Source organism: Sinocyclocheilus anshuiensis, unplaced genomic scaffold, assembly GCF_001515605.1.
Source record: "Sinocyclocheilus anshuiensis isolate Anshui unplaced genomic scaffold, SAMN03320099.WGS_v1.1 scaffold1097, whole genome shotgun sequence".
Taxonomy (NCBI): Eukaryota; Metazoa; Chordata; class Actinopteri; order Cypriniformes; family Cyprinidae; genus Sinocyclocheilus; species Sinocyclocheilus anshuiensis.
Window position 1 is genome coordinate 532,454 of NW_015555843.1, and position 6,533 is coordinate 538,986.

The following is a 6,533-nucleotide window of genomic DNA, read 5'->3' on the forward strand; positions in this document are numbered from 1 at the left end:
GTTGTATTCAGTTTTTTAAAACTTGTTTTTAAGAAATTCTCAGCCTATTTTACAGCGAGAAGGCCTCATACAGCAGGGAAAACAGTATTATTTTATATGTTGTTTTTCTTACTCCATCAGGCCTTCTCACTCCTTTACAATATTAGAATCTTAAAATCTCAAATCTATCTGGTTTACCGAACCCTTTTCACTCTCTCCTTTCTCTCTGTAGTGCATGATGCTGTTCTGCAGCTTTCTTGGATCTACAATATAACACTTATACATTGTGATGATTAAAGCGCTAATTCTTGCTCAGAAATTGATTAGCCTCTGTAGCGCGCCCAGGGACAGCACAGTACACCATAAAAGTGCCGGTGACCAGGAAAACATGGATTAGAACGGATCAATACTAACAGAGATAAACACACTTAAGAATAAAACATGAACTTCCAGTATGCAGCATCCATGCAGTCTTAGATAATCATGGAAGATTCTTCAGGGACTATGTATGAAGCTTGCAGTTCATGAAATAATATCAATTTCTCCCCAGTTGCACCTAGAATAACAACAATGCAGACTCAGAACAGAAAGAAAAAAAACCTCAGGGAAAAGTACCTTCTAGGGAGTCTTTTACAAGATCTCAGTGGGTTGCACGCCTACAGTGCTGGGTTCAAGGTCAGAATAATTTAAGAGGAAATGACAAGTGTGAAGCAGCCCCTAAAGTGATCATTAGGGAAAAAGAGAGAAAGGAAACACATTCTTTGTCAGCCCAGAGGAGATAACAGAGGTGAAAGAGGAGTTCTGTGTCTCTGGAGGGAAGGATGCTGTCACACAGTGGGCTTTAAAGCATTTGTTTATCCTTAGTAAATACACATCAGACTTCAGCTTCATGCAGCCAGACTGTAAGGTCATAGTTTCTGGCAAAACTTAATATGACAAATTAGCATATAAAGCAGTGAAGTGAGAAATTACTGCATGTTGAACTCTGCATCTTTGTCAGCTTTTCTTTTTTTTCCCAAAAGAAGGAAAATGTCCTAGACAAGACCACCTCTTACTGATGCGTAATGAATTGATCATCAAAGTACATTCAGGTAAATTAATGCAAAAGGATAATTTCCATCAAAAATTATCTGAAACTAATTCTATTTGTGTCTAAAACTGTAATAATTTAGTCAAAAAATTAAATTCTATCATTATTTACCCGTGGACAAGGGCGCCGCTATGGTTTCTGGGCCCCCTGAACAGCAACAACACTGACTAGGGCCCCAAGAATTTTCCATTTAGATGTGAGTCATTTTTATTAGTTTTAGTTTTTATAAGTGTAGCAAATCAGCTCACAGGGAAATATGAATAATTAATCATAACTAGTTATAATTATAAATATTTAGATCCGCTGTAAGTATTTACTTGACCTCTCAGGGTCAACTGTCTGTCAATTCTAAGAACCAGGGGACCCCCCAAGTATATTTTTTTGGGCGTTATGGGGGGTCCCTTAATGCTTATGGGAGGTCCGGGACACCCCCAGCCCCCCCCTCAATTCGAACACTGCCTGTGATACACTGTAAAACCCAACAACTTAGGATAATTATCATTTTATTGAGGAAACCAATTGCCTCAGAAATAATTAGTTGTGAGCACTTTGAACTATATTTTAATTTGAATTCACTATAAAAAGACACTCCGTTCAAATACCTTGTGCAGCTAAAATGTCACTGTATTGATTAAAACCATTACATTTAGATACATGAACTCAACTATAACTCTTTCAGTTTGAGTTCTGCTTAATATTTCAGTTATTGAGTTCACATAACTTTTTTCTATTAAGTGCAGTGAACTTGAGGTAATATTAGAGTGAAATGAACTCGTTTGATTTAATTAATTTGACTGGTAGGTTTTACAGTGTATAATGAAATCATAAAATTAGTCTATACAGTATTAATATGCAAATAAATAAATAGGTCCCAATGGAAAAATTAATTTTAGAGTACTTTGTTCCTCACACAGTATATGGCACTGAAAGACTTAAAATACAGTATAATGCACAAATCATATGGACCACTTTTATGACTTTTATTGTTCTTTTTGTCATTTTGGAGCTTGACAGCCCCATTCATTTTCATCATATGCAAAAGAAATGTCAGCATATACTTAGAAATTTTTCTTTTTTTTTCTGCATTAAACTTCACATGGGTTTGGAACTACATGAGGGTGAGTAAATGATGACAGAAGTTTCATTTTTTCATATTTCTATTCTTCTATTTCTGTCGATAATGCGGACATACTGCTGTGGCTTTTCCATTAGTGCGAGAGAGATGTGGGCTCTCTCTCGCCCGTCAGTGGGAGTCTGTTGACTGTACCGTAAGGTCCCCTGTCTGCAGCTACGATCTGGATGAGTGTCCTGAATGAATCATACACTGATTCATCGATGTGAGCTGAACAGAAATGGGCTTTTACAGAATGGCTTTAAAATCAGAATCTATGAGAAAATCATGGATTAAAGATTCTCAAGCATTTCTCATGATGCACAACACTTTTTAGACTGAAAGAAGAAAGTGCAGATGACTTCCCCGTTTTTCTCTTTGTGTTCCTGGGCTTTAAATAACAGCTCTTTACAAAGGGGTACGTGTATGGCTGTAGAGATAGGGGATGGGGGTCTTGTTGCCTGGACAATGCCATTTGAGGAGCCGTCAGTCATTATTATGAAGTGATTATACTCCTTGCGATCGTCAGTCAGATGCTGTGGTGGTCAGAGAAAGGAAGCGAGGTTGACAATTTGTCCTCTGTTGTCTGGACAAAGTGCTCCCATGTTCAGCTGTTTACTTGTTTGCAGCAAAGCTGGGTTAGTTACATATGTTCAATTGAACCTGAGGAAGCTGCTTAGATGGAAGTTTGCATTTTTTTTAAATAACATCTTACATAAAATAAGAAATAAAAGTATATCCACAAATATTTGCAATATTTTCCTTTAAATGGACTAATTAGCTAATATATATAACTGCAATGTAACATTCTTTCTCATCAAGCTCTTTATGTCTTTAACTGGTTCGTTTTTCTTCTGAGCGATTTTTTTATATTGTTTTTATCCATCTGTCAAACGTTTTATGCTCACCAAAATATTTATACTTAAAGAGAAGAATTACCAAATAATTAATACTACATAGAAAAATATTAGACTGCTCAATGCCATGTTCAACTAATCAGAATACATTTTATTTTAACTGCCCCACACAGGAAAAATATAAAACATAATACAGTACTTAAACAAGGTCATAAAAATAAGTACTAAATAAAATATCAGAAAGAACCCTCAAAATATTTATCTGTAAGATAAATGAGTGTGCAGATGTTCTCTTTACTTATGTGGTGTGTTTAAAGCACTCTCTGAAGAGGTTGTTCTCATTAAAGTTTGATGTGCTGCCTATACTGAGTTTACCAGAAGCATCCTAGGTTCTGTCAGGTCCTTGAGATTTTTACTCAGATAAGGCTGCTAACATATTCAAAATAAAATAAATAAATGAATGAATGAATAAATAAATAAATAAGAGCAAAACCTGTAAACACAATATTCTGCTTGCTAGTAATCCAGAGCATCTGAGAGCAACATATTAAATTTATTTTTTTGCATGTGCAAAAAGTATAATACGTATAGGATTTCTTTTGAAATATTGAGAAACTAAAGGCTCTAATTAAGAATTTAGGAACACACTTTCAGACTTTTGAATAACAATTTTTTGTTGTTCTCAGGGTCTCCTGTGTGCAGAACATAGCGTGTAATGAATCCCGGTCTGAGCTGTACGGAGTTCTGATTCACATCCTGCAGTCCCAATACATCAGTTTCTCAGTGTGTCATCAGCTAGTCCAAATCTGTATTTATATTTTAACAGAGTGTCCCATAATCAATGTGTGTGGCATCTGAAAAGAATATCTGAGGTGCAAGATCAATTTATCAAACAATGTTCTGAAAGAAAGAAGTTTGTTGTGATACCGAAAGGCTTCTGGCAGTGCTGTTCCTCCGGCTGCGCTGAGACTGCTCTGCCAGACTCTCTGTGAACATTTGCACACGAAACAACCGGTAACGGGAAACAAGTGGAACTTTATGACTGACACACATTCAAACAGACTTCAAACACACATTCAAACAGAAACGTACTCAATTCTTACTCAAATTCTCAAAACAGAATACTTGATTTACGCAAGTTTGGATAAGGTTTGAGCAAAGAGATGTAGCGCTACCACTAGGGGTGTGCGATATATATCGTCTGCGACAATATCGTAATTGTTGTTTTAACGATGTGCGATTTGACATTATCGAGTATTTTGCAAAAACCATTTCCTAGCTACCACATAGAATGGCAAAAACAATGATTGTTTTCAAACAAGTTTCCAGAACACTCTCTTCCACTGTCATTTGTCAGATAAACAGATAGTCCTGCCCCAAACTCACACCACTGGTTGATTCAGTGTTGCAGTGTTGGTATTTTCAAACACTCAATGTTTTGAAAGCACCATAGTGTTTACACATTTCAGGGGAACCAGTGTTAGTTTAGTATTATTTATACGCTATTATCGCATTTATTCATATTTTGAATTTGCATTTATTTTTACATTTTCTTTTTCAAGTTTTTGTAATTTTATGTGCTTTTGAATTTTATTATTTATTTATTTCAGTTTTAGATTTTCATCTAATAGTTATGTTTTATATTTATACTTTATTTCAGTTACTGAAATTATTTTTAATAGTTATCATTTTAGTTAACAGTAGCAACACTTGGAAAATCCAAACTATTTATATTTGTCTCTATATTTAGCTGGGCTTGTAGAAAGTATTTGAATGCGATTTTTACTTTTATGTTTTTAAGAAAGTAATTTAAGTTACGCATTTCAGCTTTTAATCAGTGGCTGGATTTTGAAAATGTTCTTTTTTAGGTTCTGTAAAAATGTTTCATAATTTAAATTAAAATAAAATGATTATAATTATTACAGACAATCATTTAATTTTGCAGTCTTTTTATAGACTGTATTATTATCATTTTCTCACACAAATCAGTCTTTATTCATGTAAATATACAGCTGCATATATACAGAAGTCCCTCACAAAGGGATTATATGAGGATCCGTGGCATTAACAAGTTTGAAAACTTCTGCTTTAAAACAAATATGACTAACCTAGATTGTCTGAGGTTTGCATGACACAACAAAATGTTTCAATGAAAGATTGATATTTTTGCCCCGTTGTCTTTCTGATGGGGAGTTTATAGTAACTCTTGCCTCCCTCAGGAATCACATCCATTGAAGATATTGCATTGTGGATCCTCATGCATATTTCTCAAACACCTGCTTTGCCTCTTACTTCATTGAAAAACTCCACTGTCAGAATTACATAATCTTTCATGCTGTCCTGACCACATAAACAAGCACACAAAATGTTCTTCAAGCGTATTCTATGCTCCACGAGTTCTCCAAACAGTGCATCAAAAGAAATCATACCCTCGCTCCTCAGAATAACATTTTTCTTTGTAGGATTACTGTTCCATCATCCTTCCATCCTCTATCGGAGCATCGCTTGCTCTCTCTTGTGGGTTCATCTCTTTGCTCTGTGTCTTGGGACAGATTCTCTGTGTCTTGGAGAGCCGGGAGCCAAGCAGGGTCTGGTGTGGAGGTGATAACTCTAAAGGGATTAACTTCACAGAGAGAGAGAGGAGAAAGAAAGGCAGAGACACAGCCACAGATAGTGGGAGAGTCAGAAGACAGTTGGGAGAATTGGCCTGAGAGAATAAAACTAGCAGTGTTTGAGTAAGTCAAGGACAGTCTGGCTAGTAACTGGGCTGCTCAAATAACACAAACACAGTATTATCAGAGTTAATTACATCTTTCTGTGTGCCAGAGCACACATGTGCCCTCTCTTTAACATGGAAAAACCCCATTTAATACCAGTCTAGTGCTTCTTTTCATTGGCTTATACAACAGTGAAGACGTTAGCATTTAAATCCTGAAGTATCATAGATTTTCTGACTGACATTTTTTTTTTTTTTGTGCACAGTCAAGCATCCTTTCTTTTTAATTATACTCTTAACCATGAATGAAACTTTTGTACAATGTAATTGTACAAAAACATATCAATTTTTTATTTCCACATTCGCCTTTTGTTTTTCATTGACATTTCCATTCTACTATAACTATATACTATAACATTAACAATAACTATATTAGTGTCCACACCAAACGGACGATAACATTCTGTTTAATAAAAGTGACCACGCAGCTCTGTCGTTTGCCACTTTAAATGCTGTAATCAGGTGGATTCTGATTGGCTCAATGTTTTTATCGTTCATCAGTTAGAAAAAAAAATGTTCTGAAAGAGATTCCAATGATATCATTCCTATGTGTAGTTATCAATATAGTTGTGGTGTGAACTTCCCTATTCTCATAGAATTAGAAGGATTATTAAGACTTTATAGTTATAGTTGTCATCTTTGGTGTGAACAGGCCTTAAAGGGGTCATATGATGCGATTTCAATTTTTCCTTTCTCTTTGAAGTGTTACAAGCTCTTGGT